We start from the raw sequence: 16,253 nt of genomic DNA on the forward strand, positions 1-16,253 counted from the left end.
AAAAGGAACTGAGGGTGTGGGGACCATGCGGCTCCCCTTATAGCGCACTTTAGGGGCGCCACTCCAGGGGTTGCAGCAGCACTCCCCCTGTGGGTACTGCTAAGGGAAAAACTTCTGGCACCGGTGCACGTGGCGAGCACGGCCACCTACTGTGGAATAGACATGGGCAACACATCTCGAAGAACGCCAGTTACGGAACAGGTAGCTGTCCTTTTGATGGATCTCTTTGCTGTTTAGAGACTTGGGAGTCATGCTTTCCAGCCAATGTGCTAATAGCTTCCCTTGCACAATGCCTCCAAGCACTGGGTAATACGTTTCTAAGTACATGTGGTTTTGTTTGTGTTTTTATTTTAAGTGAGAAGAATCCTTGAGAGGAGCGCTCAAAACAAAAAGAAAACGAGCACGGGAGCTGATGAGTGCACAGCATAGCTCTGCACAGAGGAGCAGAACCTAAGGAGGTAACTTATGAATGAGCACTGCAGAGTTGATTTAATCAGGGTCTCAGCTTATATTTTCCCTTTTTTTCCATAATAAATACAGAGTATTTATATTACATACAAAGAAAAACTATGTTAAAAGAACATGAAGATTGCCATGTCAACTATTGAATTCAAATTGCCTGTGCGCCCTTAATCAGCCCCATTGTGCATATGCATTATGACACAGACCTTAATTACATGATCACGTACAATTAATAGACTAGTCAGAAACAGCTGAAACTCCAAAAACAAGTCCGCTGGAATGGAAAATTTTAGCTTAAATGTTTAAAGTTTGGCAGAGTTGTAAACAACTGAAAACTAGGTCATAGTAAGATTGCCCAGCACTTCCCACTGTAAGAGAGTGCTGCCAGCACCACCTGGTTTTAGGATAAACTTTTCCAAAGGGCTTAAGTGACTTCGGAGGAGTGTAGTTCCCATTGGAAGTAAACTGGATTTAAGCTACTTAAGTCACTCAGGCACTCTGGAAAAATGTACCCATAATGCCTTCCATCTAGAAGGATCTCACCGCCAAGCCTACTGCTGATGTAGATAAACTATGTAAGGGTCATTACCTTGGCCGCTGAAAGGCAGCCATCACTGTCGTGGAATGTGTTGAAAATTTTGCTTCATCTGAGTTACTTTCCACTTCTCTTCTAAAAACAGATGGGTAAATTCCCCCCTCCCCACCACCACCGGTGAGAGTTGTAAGTGGAATTTGGGTCAGATACAATGTAACTACTCCAGCTGGAATCTAGACAGTACGCTGGGATTCACACCCCGGCTTTTGTGAAAATTTGAGTGAGATTGAGTGGTCTGTGATAGACTGGAAGTCAGACTAGATGATCTAATGCTCCCTTGTGGCCTTAAACTCTATGTGATTCTGTGCAAATCGCTATGATATCGTTAATGACAAGTAATCAGGTCATGGCCTTGTTTTTATTTATCCCCAAAATGGTATCTCCAGGAGCATTGTGTATCTGCATGCCATCCATGGGCCATCTGTTTGATACATTCTCAGAGTGGAATGTCTTCTACTGACTCATCAACAGGGCTGGCAATTTTCTTGAGCAAATCTGTCCCTGAACTAACCAGGCCTGATTGTGAGTGGCTTACAGGATTGTGGCAATATAGCCATAATGGCTTCCTTTCAAATAACATTTCCTTGAACCTAATAGTTCACTTCTACGCCCACCGCCATCTTTGCATCTTCTTGTTTCCCCCCTTGCTCAAGGGAAAGAGTAAATGCTTTTTGTTTTATTCCAGGGTAGCCCTGGCGCTCTGCTCTTGTGAGAACCATGCTGACTTTGAGTTCAAAGATGTGACTTCTTTGAGGCCGGATTGTGGTCTTTCATCTCTCCTCATAGTTAAATATGAATAAGAACATACTTCCTCAAAAAAGAGGGAAAGTGCAAGGGAATAAATCTTGCCTCTGACTAAGGATAGACCCAACTCACAGAACTTCAAGTGGAAATCTTGCTTGTTTGGCAAAGGTTTTATTTTTAAGCAGCTTGTATGTTGTTCTAGTAGACAGAAAACATTTCTTTAAACTGACACTGGCTGAGATCCAACTGCTGATGTACCCCAAAGTGCTCACAATACAATTCTACCATGGGCAGAGTACAGAACTGGCAGTTGGAGGTTGTGGGTTCTGATCCTGCTTCCGGCACAGATAACTGATGGAGAGTCTGTGCGCTAAAGATCATCCGCTCTAAGGGTCTGATCCTGCAAACTCTGTTGAGTGCAGTAAATTACTCCCATGAGGAGTTCCACTGACAGAGATAGTCCTGCTCATGGTGATAATCACTCTGCTGGGTATGAAGTGTTTTCAGGTTCAGGCCTGAAGAACTATAACAAACGGAGTGAGGAAGACAGGTAGGGAAGAGGCCAATATGAAAGCTTCTCAACTGGCCACTAAGGCATGTGTCTAGCAAGTTTGTCTAAATTCTTATGTTTGTTCTTAATATTTTATATATTCAAATATAATTTTAGAACAAATATTTGTCTATAAAAGTCCCTGCCCTGATGATCTTATGATACCAGATTATGAGTAACTTGTGAAGGGTGGAGGGAGAGCTCTAGAATGAAATACTTATTATGTTTTTATACCTGGATTAATACCTTTGCAAAGTAAAAAGTTATAGCTAGAAAATTAAAGTGTCTGCTATTCCCCATTTGCCTCCTCAATGTAGCCATCATGAACTAGCCTGATTTCTGATAGTTGTTGCAAAATGCATGACTGCTGAGGGCTGACGGACAGGAGAGAGAGAGAGAGGATTTTTCAAAATGTAGGTGTTCCCTCCCATTAAATCTGGTTGTCCCCAGCAAAGTAACTCTGCTCCAGACGTGAAATCCAGAGCTGGTTGACACTGTGGCAGCTGAGTCAGTAGTGGAGGATATGATCAGACGTGGGTTCATCAAGTATTTTAACCAGGTACTGGTCAATCAGAGTTGCAATGTTTTCATGTTTGTCTGTCAGTCTCTCCCCATCTGATCCACATTTCTCAGTAATGTATTTATTGTATATCTTTTTAAAAGCTTCTTCTATTTTGATGTGAGCCAACAGACAAAGAATGGTTTTCCTGACTGTCCAGCATGCAGTCATTAGCTGGCTTAGGTTGCTTCTTCCAGGTGACATCACCTGTGCCTGCAGCCAGTGTCATTAGTATGGGTGAATGCGTGCCAGTCCAGGTAGCAGCAGTGGGAAGTCTCATATGGTGTTTGCAAAATACAGACGAGCAAATCTGATATGGAATGAAATACTTTATTTTCAAGTATAAAAATCCAAGGAATGGGAGGGTGGGTGGATGGATGGATGTGAGGAGAGGTATGTGAAGATGTACGTGCTGTCTTTCCTCCAAAAAAGTTTGATTATGTCTAAAAAACAGCTAAAATTGCAGTAATTTTCTGACAAGTCAAAGTACAGTAAATCCAGGGACTTCAGATTACAATACAATAACCTGTAATGGATCACGTACACTTGTGCACTCCTGCACCACTTTACAGGCTGGCTGTTCATCAGACAAAAGCCACGTGTCTTTCTTTTCTATCAGAAAACCGAACAAACACTAAACACCCAGCAAACCTACACTTTAAATCAGAACTGAAGTGGGGAAATGTTTTTTCCAAATCTAATTAGTAATCTGATGATTGGACCATTCTTAAGCAACTTCCATCTTAACAATAAAGAAACTTCAGACTGTGCTTGGCAGAAGCTCTTATACATAATTTAAATCATAATTAGGTGCATTAGCACATTTTATATGGCTCTCGGTGGATGAGAAAGTCTAGGTGTACTTGTTAATTTCTCTCTTTCCTGATTGTCTATTGCTCTTGGGAGATTTCACTTGGAGTCCAGATGCCACTGGCTGAATCCTGAAGCTTCATATGGCTGCATTTAGAGTTGTGAGTTGCAAGTCTTTGGATAAGCAGGTAGTATCTGGAAAGCAATTAACCTGGTGGGAGGGTTTATCCCAAGGAAGATGTGCCAGAGGGAGTACAGCATACTTGGAAAGAAAGTGAGATGAGATAATGGAACAAAAGTAATGGCCTGATCTGGTATGTTGCTGAGTTTTCTCCGCAAGTAGTGACTTAATTGGGAGGTGAGGATGCTTAGAATGCCTAGTGAGCGGTGTACATTTTATCTAAAATCATAAGCTCTTATCAGAAAGAGCTGTATTTAGGAGTATGAAGTACTCGCTTCAGGTAATTTTGCTTAAGTAGTTAAACATAAGCAATCCTAATTTTTAAAAAGCTGCCGGAAAGCTTTCCAGCACTCCATCAGAATGGTCTATCATATATCCATCAGTTTGCTTCGATGTTTGGTCATGAATCCGCTCCCGTTTTGTCGTGAAATCTCTCCCTTGAAAGAAGAGTCTGTTACTACTTTTGTAAACAATTGTTTTTACTCAGTTCAGAATATCACCTCTTAAAAGTTAGGAAGTAACCTTTCTAGCCTTTTCAGTCGCTCCTTTGGCAACATGCATAACCCCCCTTCTATGTTCATTGTATATTTTTATATTAAATATGCAAAAGTGTAAGTTAATTTAACATCATTATTAGTAGTATAGTAAGGTCTAGAAGCCTTGCTGAGATCAGTGCCCCATTGTGCCAGGCGCTGTACATACATACAGACAGACAGATTGTCCCTGACTCAAAGAGTTTATAATCTAAAAATACAAGCCAGACAAAGGGCTGGAGGAAGGACGTATTATCTCTATTTTATAGATGGGAAACTAAGGCACAAAAAAATCTAGTGACTTGCACACAGTCACACATGGAGACTGTGGTTGAGCCACATATTGAACCCAGATCTCCAGAGTCCCAGCCCAGTGCCTTAAACACAGAACCAGCTGTTCTCACATTAGGGTTACAAATTTAAATGCAGAAAAGTTAGGAAACAAGTTAAATTTGTGATAACATAAACATGCCCACATTGCCCATCCTGTATACTTTAGGGTCCAGCTAAACAAACAGAATTCTAGCATATAGCACAACTAATTAACTTTGCCCAAGGTTGCAAAATCTACTTCGATTTGATTTCGGTGGCAAAACTTTTGTGACTCTTGTGTCTCAGCATTGTGAAAAGCCTTAGAAGGCTGATGCCGTATTGTTGTGATAGTGGCCTGCAGCCTTCCCTTGTTCTGTGAGCCTGTCAGTTCGAGCTGGGTAGGCCTGGTCTGTACTGACTTGGGAGACTGTAAAATAAAACCCGTGTGTAGTAGTTCTGGTGTTTGTATAGACCCAGATTCTGTCATCTTTGCTCATACTTGAGTAGTACTTGCTGTACAAGTAGTCCCATTGCTTTCCGTAGGGTTATTGGCCGAGTAACATACTGTTTTGCAGGAGTAGGAGTGATGGCATGTTTCCTGCACCGTGCAATTCTTTCTGAATTTTTGTGTCATAGGTGCTGGGCTGCTTCTCGCATGAAATATGAAAAATACTTTGATACTTGAAGTTGGTGAAAAATCCCTTGGCAATTATGATAGCACAGAGGCAGTGGTGTTTTGAGGTGGAGTGTATGAGCCAAATTCTATTTCCAGTAGTTACATGCTGTCTGTCTACATTCCTCCTTCAGCTCCAACTGGACATGGTAGCTGCAGGGTCCTGCTAAACAGCAGCTATGTTTCAGTTCAGAGGTGGCTGCGCTTCAGGGATGGAAGAAGCTAACTCTGCTTTGGGAGCTTTCAGGAGGAAGGACACTTCCTCAGCCCAGGACAGGTTAGGTTTAACATGCATTGTATGGATCTAACAAAACATGCAGGGGCACCACACCCAGGCATGGAGTAGCTAGGTGGTGATGGGGAGCTGTGGGAGCCTCGCTTCTGCTAGGCAGCTGGGCAGTTTGAGCTGCAGAAGTGAACCGTGGGGTCTTCAAAAGTTTCTGTTTGTCTCCTTTAAACACCCACCCCTCAAAAAAAAAAAAAGGGTGGGGAGCGATGGATTGGGACTCTAGGTTTAGATCTGCAGGCAGTTATAATCTCAATGCCTGGCTCCAGTTTTAAGATCAATTTGGGGGGAGGAGGGGAGAGAGAGAGAAAAGCTTTCATTATGGAGTTGCTAATCTTTTCTATATGATCCTGAATAGACCCTCCTTCCTCTCTCTAGAAGCAAACTAGTTTCCCTGGGCTTGGTCTGGCTAGCAGACTGTATCTATCAAGCACCGTGCTGCCCCCTTTCCCACCTGTCAATGGTAATGGGGAGTGCGCATGTGCGATGCCTTAGAGCTGTGTTACTCAACAACCAGTCCATGGCCTGGTGCCAACCTCTGAGATCTCGCTGACACAGTTTAGGAAGGCAGCAAGTTGGTGCCTGGTATCAGAAAAGCTGAGAAACGCTGCCCTAGAACTTCACTGAGTCACCACTTCCCCAGAAATGCAAAATCAGATTTCTTCCCCCCCTACTCCATAGTTTGAATCTTTCTTTCTATTCTGCTTGTGTTGCCAGTACATGTGGATTTCGCTTCTTCATATCTCTCCACTATGATGTCTGTCCTTTTCTTATGGCCAGGGAGCCAATTCCTCTGGAGCCATTCACCTCTGCTCCTGGACTAGATGGGGAGTGCTGACCTGAGCCACGTACAGGGCTTTCTTATCACTTGCCACCAACCAGGATGTCCCCAGGTTGTCCCGATGCCAGCAACACTCAGAACTTGGACTCGAGGGGGCACTAGACCACCGGGCAGGTGTCCAGATACGGCTACTCTTTCGGTATTTTCTGTATTTCTCCTCCTCGATTTAATTGTAGCCAGAGATGGGATGGGATGTGGTAGCCCTTTTAACAGTGCACAGCCGGTTAGGACAGGAAGTGTGAAACCTAATGCAACCTGTTAACTAGTCGAGGACCACAAGTGTCCTTGGGGCTGTACAGGGCTTAAGGGAAGAACCTCTGTCCCTGTCGTGAGGAGCTTATAGTCCAAACAGACCGTGTTTGGGCACAGAAACACATTGGGAGGGCTAGAGGATGGTGATTTCTGTTTGTCAAGCGAGAGCCTGAGCAGCCTAGGCTGGCAGTGTAGCTTTCCAAATGGATTCTACACGGGAAAGTTGGCTTAGTGGAATGTACCCCTTATGAAAATGATGCTACTATTGTTACAGCCAGGGGTGATGAGGACCTTGGTTTTATATCTAGCCTGAAGAAAGTACTTCCAGCATGAAAGCTCCCCCCTGCATCTGGTTGTGATGCTTCAGTGCTTAGTTGTGGGGTGGCATGTCAACAGCTGGATTGCCCAACACCCTTTCTTGATATCTGGGTTCCATTCGAGCACTGAGCTGTTTCGCTTCCCAGATCAGTTGGAAACTCAGCCCACACGGCATGGCTGCAGCCATAGGTCTGCCTTTCTGAACTCAACTCCCCTGGTGTTATTTTGTTTAAAAAAAAGAAGAAAAAAAGTGAAACTTGAAGAGAACATCACCGGGCAGGCTGGTACAAGCTCATGTGGAAAGCTACAAGCACATGGAAGGTTGCCAACCCCTCAGGATTGTCCTGGACTTTCCAGGAACCAAAGATGAATCTTTCATTAAAGAGTATGTCATGTAATGAAATCTTCAGGAATTCAGCCAACTAAAGTTGGCAACCCAGGCAAGATACCACCTGGCTCTTGCTAATTGTAGCCAGTTCACAGGCAGCTTCCTCACTGCCTGTGCAAAGTAATCAGTTGTGACCCTCACATCTCCTCTGGTGAGCTCTGAGTAGGTAGCAAGCAACTATTTCTCCTTGTTCCAGTTTCTCTGCCGGGTGCACCATCCTTTACCTCTTTGCTAGGAGCCCTGCTGCTTTACAGCGTTGGATCAGAACATCCTTGGACACTGAATTTGCTCACCATTATTGGGTGTCTGTCTCTTTAACAACCCGCAGAGCCGCATGCGTGAAAATCCGGTCTTGACAAGTGTGTTTGGGTTATCACTTCAGTCAGAAAAGCTGGTGATACATCCTGGGGCACGGCTCTGACCTCATTGTGGTTTGGTCAAGGGACAGAGACAGTAGCAGACATGCTCCATAGCTGCTCTGGCTGTGCAGAGGATTCTGTGAGCTACAAAAAGATGATATAGGGAAAAGTCTTTGATTTTGATTCCCTTACAATCCACCTTTACTTGACTTCATAACTGAGCTATTGATTAGCAGCCCGTGTTTGTACCAAAACACTGTGGTTGTTCAAACAACTGCTCAGTTGAAACTATTGGATTGCCTATGCAAAAGCATTATTTTCTTTTTCCTGACTCGTTGTAGCTAAATTAGCCCCCATAAGAATTAATGTAAATGAGGGGGTGGGGGTCAGGTTCTAGGGAAAGTTTTATCAAAGGACTATATACATACATACACACACTCACACAGTATAAGTTTTAAACAATTGAATACTGCACACAGCAATGATGATTGTGAAGTTTGGTTGAGGTGGTGGAGTCAGAGAGTGGAAGAGGGAGGGATATTTCCCAGGGAATGCCTTACTACTAAATGATGAACTAGCACTCAGCTGAGCCTTCAAGGATTAACACATTGTTAATCTAGCCTGACACTCTACAAAGCAGCACAAATGGAGGGAGGGGAGACAGCATGGCAGAGAGACACACTGTGTGTGTGCGGGGGGGGGGGGCTGGTCTATGCTGTGGGGGGATCTATCTAAGTTACGCAGCTTCAGCTATGTGAATAATGTAGCTGAGGTTGACATGCTTAGATCTACTCACCATGAGTCGACTGCTGCCACTCCCCCGTCGACTCTGGCTGTGCCTCTCGCCGAGCTGGAGTACAGGAGTCGATGAGAGAGCGCTAGGAGATCAATTTATCGCGTCTAGACTAGACGCGATGGATCGATTGCTGCCCACCGATCCGGCCGGTAGTGAAGACATACCCAGAGAGAGAGATGCGCATTGCCTATTTAACTACGCTGACTGCACTCTAAGTACACTGCCTTTTTAAGTAGATCAGCAAGTTGAGACAGCAGCTGCTGCCAGAAAGCTCCCTCTGTTCTGAGCCTTGTCGTATCCCCCCGCTCTGTGGAGATGGGGAACAGCAGCAGGGGGTGGGAGACACCCTGACATTAGCATCCCTCTTCCCCCTCCACCCCCCTGCACAGCAAGCAGGAGGGCTCCCAGGAGCAGCTCCAAGGCAGTAGTGGGGAGAGAGAGCTGAACTGCCCAGCAATTGATAGCCTGCTGGGCGGCTGCAGCACAGGGAACTTAGGGGAGCTGATAGGGGGTTGCCAGTGCACCCTGGTTCCAAGCCCCCACCACTAGCTCCAGCGGGCTGCTCTTCCTGCAAGCAGTGGACAAAGCAGGCAGTTGCCAAACAATGTTATAAGGGAGCATTGTGCAACTTTAAACGAGCATGTCTAATTGATCAGCAATGTAACAGTGAAACAACGTTAACCAGGACAATGTTAATTGAGGAGTTACTGTACCTAATTATGCATTAGAACGGGAAGTATGTAGCTGTTAATTACTAAGCTATTTGATAACCTTTGGTTTTGTGGCGATAATCTAAAAATGTATCACAAAGTAAAGCCATTAGTGTTTGCATTGCAGCAGTGGGACATCACTCCTGCGAGACTATTGGAGACATGCACAGAAGGAGGAGCCCTTTTATTCTGCAGGGCCTGCTGGGGAAGCAAGCAGCATGCAAAAGGGACCGAGACGCTCTTGCATGGAGCTAGATGCAGGTTTCCAAATGGTGGGAGGTGGGGTGTTGTGCTGCTCTGGTGGATGTAGGCTCTCCATGTTGTACCTGGCTGTCCAGTTCCAAGGCTGTGCAGGAACAGAGCTCCTTTCCAACCTACAAGCTTTCATTTGCTCCCCTCTGAACTATGTCTTCTTCTGCCCTGCTTTTCACTGAAAAAGGCCTGGTTTGGCAGGCTCCTGTCACCCCTACTGCTCCAAATTGCCAGGCACCTCCTTGCCCCCCTTTCAGCCGTGCAGGAACAGGCACAAGAAACATGCTCAGCTCCCTTGTATGGAGGAGGAAGGCAACTAGCTGAGAAGCTGAGAGAAGCCAGCAAAATGGGCCAAAACACATAAGTATGTGGCTTAGACTTACAATGGTTAAAATGACACAAGTATCTACGCTGTATGAGGAGCTAAATTCAGTATTGATGAAGCTCCAGTCATGGATCTGTCTGCCTGGAGCTGAGACCACTAACTGTATAAAATGAGTGGTGTGTCTGATTTCATTTAGTTGGGGACTGGTCCTGCTTTGAACGGGGGGTTGGACTAGATGACCTCCTGAGGTCTCTTCCAACCCTGATATTCTGTGATTCTATGGCTGGGGAAAGGAGCAAAGCCACCAAACACATTGTCTTCTGCAACCTCCTGTAAATCAGGGTGAGACTCAAGTGATCTTGAAAGCCCTTTTGAGTGCCTTGGATGGGAGGCTCTATATAAATCCAGTTCTTGCTGGTTAAGGCTGACCATCTGAATGAGATAGGGAAGTATTAGTCCCGTTTTTCAGCTCCAGAAGTCTTTCCCCTATGCATTTCTTCCCCATCTCAGAGCGCCAATCTCCAGCTTTTCCAAGTTAAAATCCCATTTAAAGAATCATCTGCCATAAGGGCCACAAATACTAGCCCACTTTAGACTAAGGACCTCTCAACCCTTATTTGTGCACGTCTTTTAGATTGTGAGCCCCTTGGGTACAGATAATCTTATTTATGTCTTATACAGCACTGAGCATGATTGAGAAACTGAGGTATGTAGCAATTAAATGATCTGCTTGGGATTATACATTGATAAGTGACAGAGCAGGAGTAGAGTCCAGGTCTCCTGACTGTCAGTCCTGTGAGCCAGGTTGATTGTTCCTTGGAAAAGTTAGTGTACTCTAACCTGGAGAACCGTGATTGTTGAAGCAGCAAAGAATCCTGTGGCACCTTATAGACTAACAGACGTTTTGGAGCATGAGCTTTTGTGGGTGAATACCCACTTCGTCAGATGCTGCGACAAAGTTCCTCCTCTACCTTGGTGGGTCCTGTGCTTATTGGCAGATTTGCTCACCTCAGTCGTCTTCCCCACAGTCTGGATCAACTCCTCTTGTGTCTGATCAGGAGTTGGGAGGTTTGGGGGGAACCCGGGCCCCCCCTCTACTGCGGGTTCCAGCCCAGGGCCCTATGGATTTGCAGCTGTCTATAGTGCCTCTTGTAACAGCTGTGTGACAGCTACACCTCCCTGAGCTACTTCCCCAAGGCCTCCTCCAAACACCTTCTTTATCCTCACCACAGGACGTTCCTCCTGGTGTCTGATAATGTTTGTACTCCTTAGTCCTCCAGCAGCATACCCTCTCAGTCTCAGCTCCTTGTGTCTCTTGCTCCCAGCTCCTCACACGCACTTCTTCTCCTCTGGCTCCTCCCCATCTGACTGGAGAGAGCTCCTTTTAAAACCCAGGTGCCCTGATTAGCCTGCCTTGATTGGCTGCAGGTGTTCTAATCAGCCTGTCTGCCTTAACTGGTTCTAGCAAGTTCCTAACTACTCTAGTGCAGACCCTGCTCTGGTCACTCAGGGAACAGAAAACTACTCATCCAGTGACCAGTATATTTGCCCTCTACCAGACTCCTGCACCCTTCTGGCCTGGGTCTGTCACATATCCCTCCTCCCTGTTCAACACCAAGGGGTTGGGCAGCTTGGGAAGCCGGAGAGTGCACACATGACAAGCCATTGGCATTGCCATGACGGCTCCCTGCTCTGTGTTGCACACGGAACTGGAAAGGTTGGAGGGATAAGAACCGCCTGGTCACCCTTGTGTCCTTCTCCTTGTTCCGCTGCATCCATTGAAGAGGGGCATGGTCGGTCACGAGACAAATCTGCGCCCGAGCAAGTAGTAGCGCAATGCTTCCATGGCCCACTTTACGGCAAGGCACTCCCTCTCCACCACTGCATATTTTTGTTCCCTCGGAAGGAGTTTCCTACTGAGGTATAGAATTGGGTGTTCCTCCTCCCCGACCATCTGTGATAGAACGGCCCCCAACCCTACTTCTGATGCATCCGTCTGCAGGATAAATTCCTTGGTGAAATCAGGGGCTATTAGGACAGGGTTACTGCAGAGGGCGGTCCTTAGGTCTGTGAATGCTTCCTCTGCTGCGTCAGACCACCTCACCAGATCAGGTCCACGGGCTTTTACTAGGTCAGTCAGGGGGCTTGCCCTTGTGGCAAAGTGGGGGATAAATCATCGGTAATACCCCACTACACCTAGGAATGTCCGGACTTGTTTCTTGCAACGTGGTCGCAGCCAGTTTTGGATGGCCTCCAACTTGTTCACTTGGAGTTTTACCCGACCTTTTTTGCACAATGTAGCCAAGATATTTGGCCCCCGTAAACCCTACAGTGTACTTGGCAGGGTTTGCTGTAAGGCCAGCTCGCCTGAAGGTATCAAGGACTGCCTCCACCTTCTCTAGGTGACTTTCCCAGTCTGGGGTATGAATGACCACATCGTCCAAGTAGGCAGCAGCATAACTGTTATGCGGGCATAATAGCTTATCCATGAGGCGCTGGAAAGTAGCTGGGGCCCCATGTAGTCCAAAAGGGAGGACAGTATGTTGAAAAAGACCCTCTGGTGTAGAGAATGCAGTCTTTTCCTTTGCATCTTCCTCAAGGGGAATCTGCCAGTACCCCTTTGTCAAGTCTAGAGTAGTTAAGTACCGGGCATTCCCCAGAAGGTCCACTAGCTCATCTATGCGAGGTATGGGGTACACATCAAACTGGGATACTTCATTTAGTCGCCGGAAGTCGTTGCAAAACCTTGTGGTGCCATCAGGTTTGGGCACCAGCATGATTGGGCTGGACCACTGACTGTGGGATTCTTCGATGATCCCCAACTCCAGCGTTTTTTTTACTTCTGCTTTTATTTCCTCCCTTTTGGCCGTTGGCACCCGATAGGGCCTCATTGTTATTCTGGCCCCAGGGTTCGTGACAATATGGTGATACGTCTCGGTTGTTTGACCCGGTTTTGTCGAGAACACATCTTGGTTCCGGAAGATCATCTCAGACACCTCATCCTTCTGGTCTGGTGGTAAATCAGGAGACACTCTCACCTGTTTGGAAGGCTTGTTTTCCTGCGTTAGGTCTTTTTGGACACTTATGCACACCTCTTGTGCATGCCCGGGTTTCAGAAGGTTGATGTGATAAATCTGTTCTTGTTTTTGGCATCCTGGCTGCCGCACCTTGTAGGTTACTTCTCCCACGGGTTCAACCACCTCACAGGGCCCCTGCCACTGGGCCAGACTCTTGCTTTCTGCTGTGGGTACCAACACCATCACCCGATCCCCTGGTTGGAACTGTCGGATTATTGCCTGGCGATTGTAATAGATTCTCTGGGCCTCCTGTGTCTTTTCCAAATGTTCCCATACAGTAGGGGTGACATGGGCTATCCAGTCTCGCATCTGTATTACATGTTCTATTATATTTCTCCCCTCATTGGGTTCCTCCTCCCAAATCTCTTTGGCAATATCTAGTATGCCACGGGGGTGACGTCCGTATAATAACTCGAATGGGGAAAACCCAGTTGAGGCCTGAGGTACCTCCCGGATAGCGAACATAAGGTAGGGCAGTAGAGTGTCCCGGTCCTTCCCGTCCCGACGTACCACCTTCCTTATCGTAGCCTTGAGGGTTCGATTAAACCTTTCTACCAACCCATCAGTCTGCAGGTGGTAAACTGAAGTTCTCAGGGTATGTGTATGGAGCAGCGTACAGAGGTCCTTCATTAGCTTTGAAATAAATGGGGTTCCTTGGTCTGTTAATATCTCCTTTGGTAGCCCCACTCGGGCAAAGATCCCCACCAGCTCTTTGGCTATCGTTTTAGAGGCTGTGTTCCGCAGGGGGACAGGTTCTGGGTAGCGAGTAGCATAGTCCAAAACAACAAGTATATATTGGTGGCCCCGAGCTGTCTTCTCCAGGGGTCCCACTAGGTCCATGGCTATTCGCTCAAAGGGGACCTCTATGATGGGAAGGGGTACTAAAGGTGCCCTCAGGTGGGGACGGGGACTGTGCAGCTGACACTCCGGGCAGGATGCACAGTACCTTCGCACTTCTTCATGTACTCCAGGCCAGAAGAACCGTCATAGGACTCATGCCAGGGTCTTCTCTACCCCCAAGTGCCCCCCAAAAAGATGACTATGCGCAAGCCTTAATACAGCATTCTGGTGTTTTTGAGGTGCTAAGATCTGCTGTACCTTCTGCCCCTGTACTGATGCAACTTGGTATAAGAAATTCTTCCTCATTATGAAGTAGGGTCCTGGTCCCTGTGTTCTCCCTTCCACGGGGACCCCATCTATTTCAGTCACCTCCTTTCTAATGTTGTTGTACCTTGGGTCTTCAGCCTGGTTCCATCCAAAATTTCCTCTTCCAGGGCTAATCTGCCCAAGATCTAGGGGCCCAGTCTCTGTTGCCTCTACTGGTTCAGAAGCGTTAGGGTGGGGGTCAGACTCAGGAGCTTCTCCCTCCTGGGTAGCCTCCTTTTCAGCTGCTCGTGTCCGCCTACCTACGAGAGCGACCCTCTGGCTTTGGGCCCGTATTCGGGTTCCCAAGGCCTTAGCTGCCCTCCTTTCCCTTTTTGACTTTCTACCATGTCTGGGAATGGAAAATAAATCTGGAGATATTTCAGAGAAGACTGGGGGTTGACAGTCTACTGTGGATGCCTCACAAACTTCAGGATTCCCCTCTTTCTCCAATCCTCCTACTGGGAGTAAGTCTCCAAACAGTGGGAAGTCCCTCCCTATGAGCACCGGGTACGGGAGTTTAGGGACTACACCTGCTGCTACCTCAGTAGTGTTCCCCTGAATCTCGAGTTTTACTGGGATGGTGGGGTAATAACCAACTGTCCCATGGACGCATGTTATCCCCGTACGCTTAGCCCGCAGCAGCTGACTACACTTCACAAGCTTCCCCAAGACAAGCGTGATAGCACTCCCCGAATCAACCAGTGCTGTGGTCTCTACCCCATTTAGCTTTACTGGTCTGGTATACATATGTGGGGTTAGTGAGACCCCCACAAGGTGGATCAGGGAGCATGGGTCTGCCCAGTTCCCCAGGTTACACTGCATCGGCTCCTCAGCATTGGGACACTGTGCAGCTATATGTCCCCACTCCCCGCAGGCATAACATCTGTTTGGGGCCTTAGGCATTCCCCAGTCTCTTGGTTTGGGCAGTCCAACCTCATGATCCTCTTCTCTCTCGGTGCTCTGACTCTTTGTGGCTTCTGGTGAGCCTTCAGCCCCTCTCTTTTTCCACCTGTGATCCCCTGGTTTCCCAGTCACCCGAGCTCTAGGGCTTGGTGCTGCTAGTTTAACCCGGGGAGCCTCTTCCTTAACTGGTCAGTCAGCTCCCTCGCTGTCCGTCGCCTCTCTACCAGTGCAACAGCCTCATCATAGGTGGTGGGTTCGTTCCGGCTTACCCAGGCACAAAGGTCTGGCGGTCGTCCCCTCATGTATCGGTCGATGACCAGAACCTCTAGTATCTCTTCTGGACTCTGTGACTCCGTTCGCAACCACTTTCATGCGAGATGGATGAGGTCATACAATTGGGACCGCGGGGTTTTATTTTCCTGGTACCTCCACTCGTGATACCGCTGGGCCTGCACTGCAGTCGTTACCCCAGATCTGGCCAGGATCTCTGCTTTCAGCTGGGGGTAGTCTGCTGCAGCCTCTTCAGGCAGATCATAGTAAGCCTTCTGGGCCTCCCCACACAGGAATGGGGCAAGGATGCCAGACCACTGATCTTCAGGCCAGGCCTCCCGTAGGGCTGTCCTCTCAAAGGCCAGAAGGCATGCCTCTACATCCTCCCGCATCATTTTCTGCAAGCCAACGGCTGGCCCATACGAACTGCGTCCTATCATGGCCGTGGTTCAGCTCTGTAAGGGTCTTTACCTGGTTTACCAGTTCTTGCAACATAGCTCGGTCTTGAGAAGTCTGGTCCATCAGCAGGCGATTAGTCTCTTGCTGCAGCCGCACTGCCTCCTGTTGGGCAGCTGCCTGGACACGGGTAGCCTCCTGCTGGGCCGCCGTAGCTTGTATCAATGCCCACACTAAGTCTTCCATTGTGGTGAGAAAAAAAAAAAACCTCTACCTTTTTTTTTTCTAAATCGCTCTTCTTCTTCTGCCGCGCTGTGCACACCAAGATCCCACTTCTGACACCAGTTGTGACAAAGTTCCTTCTCTACCTTGGTGGGTCCTGCGCTTACTGGCAGATTTGCTCACCTCAGTGGTCTTCCCCACAGTCTGGATCAACTCCTCTTGTGTCTGATCAGGAGTTGGGAGGTTTAGGGGGAACCCGGGCCCGCCTTCTACTCCGGGTTCCAGCCCAGGGC

At 47.4% G+C, this 16,253-nt stretch overlaps 1 protein-coding gene across 7 annotated transcripts in view; it reads left to right on the top strand.

Moving 5' to 3' along the window:
- The window catches only part of EXTL3 (exostosin like glycosyltransferase 3), a 242,982-nt gene that overhangs the window by 139,702 nt on the left and 87,027 nt on the right, over positions 1-16,253 (top strand). For 4 of the 7 annotated variants that reach the window (XM_030555170.1, XM_030555171.1, XM_030555172.1 and 1 more), the window contains one exon: positions 356-458. The exons of the other annotated variants lie outside the window; for them this stretch is intronic. The gene's annotated coding sequence lies outside the window, so the exon portion shown is untranslated. Of the gene's footprint in view, positions 1-355; positions 459-16,253 lie in introns of those variants that run through there. 7 annotated transcript variants of the gene reach the window in all.

Source organism: Gopherus evgoodei, chromosome 3 (genome assembly GCF_007399415.2).
Source record: "Gopherus evgoodei ecotype Sinaloan lineage chromosome 3, rGopEvg1_v1.p, whole genome shotgun sequence".
Lineage (NCBI taxonomy): Eukaryota > Metazoa > Chordata > Testudines > Testudinidae > Gopherus > Gopherus evgoodei.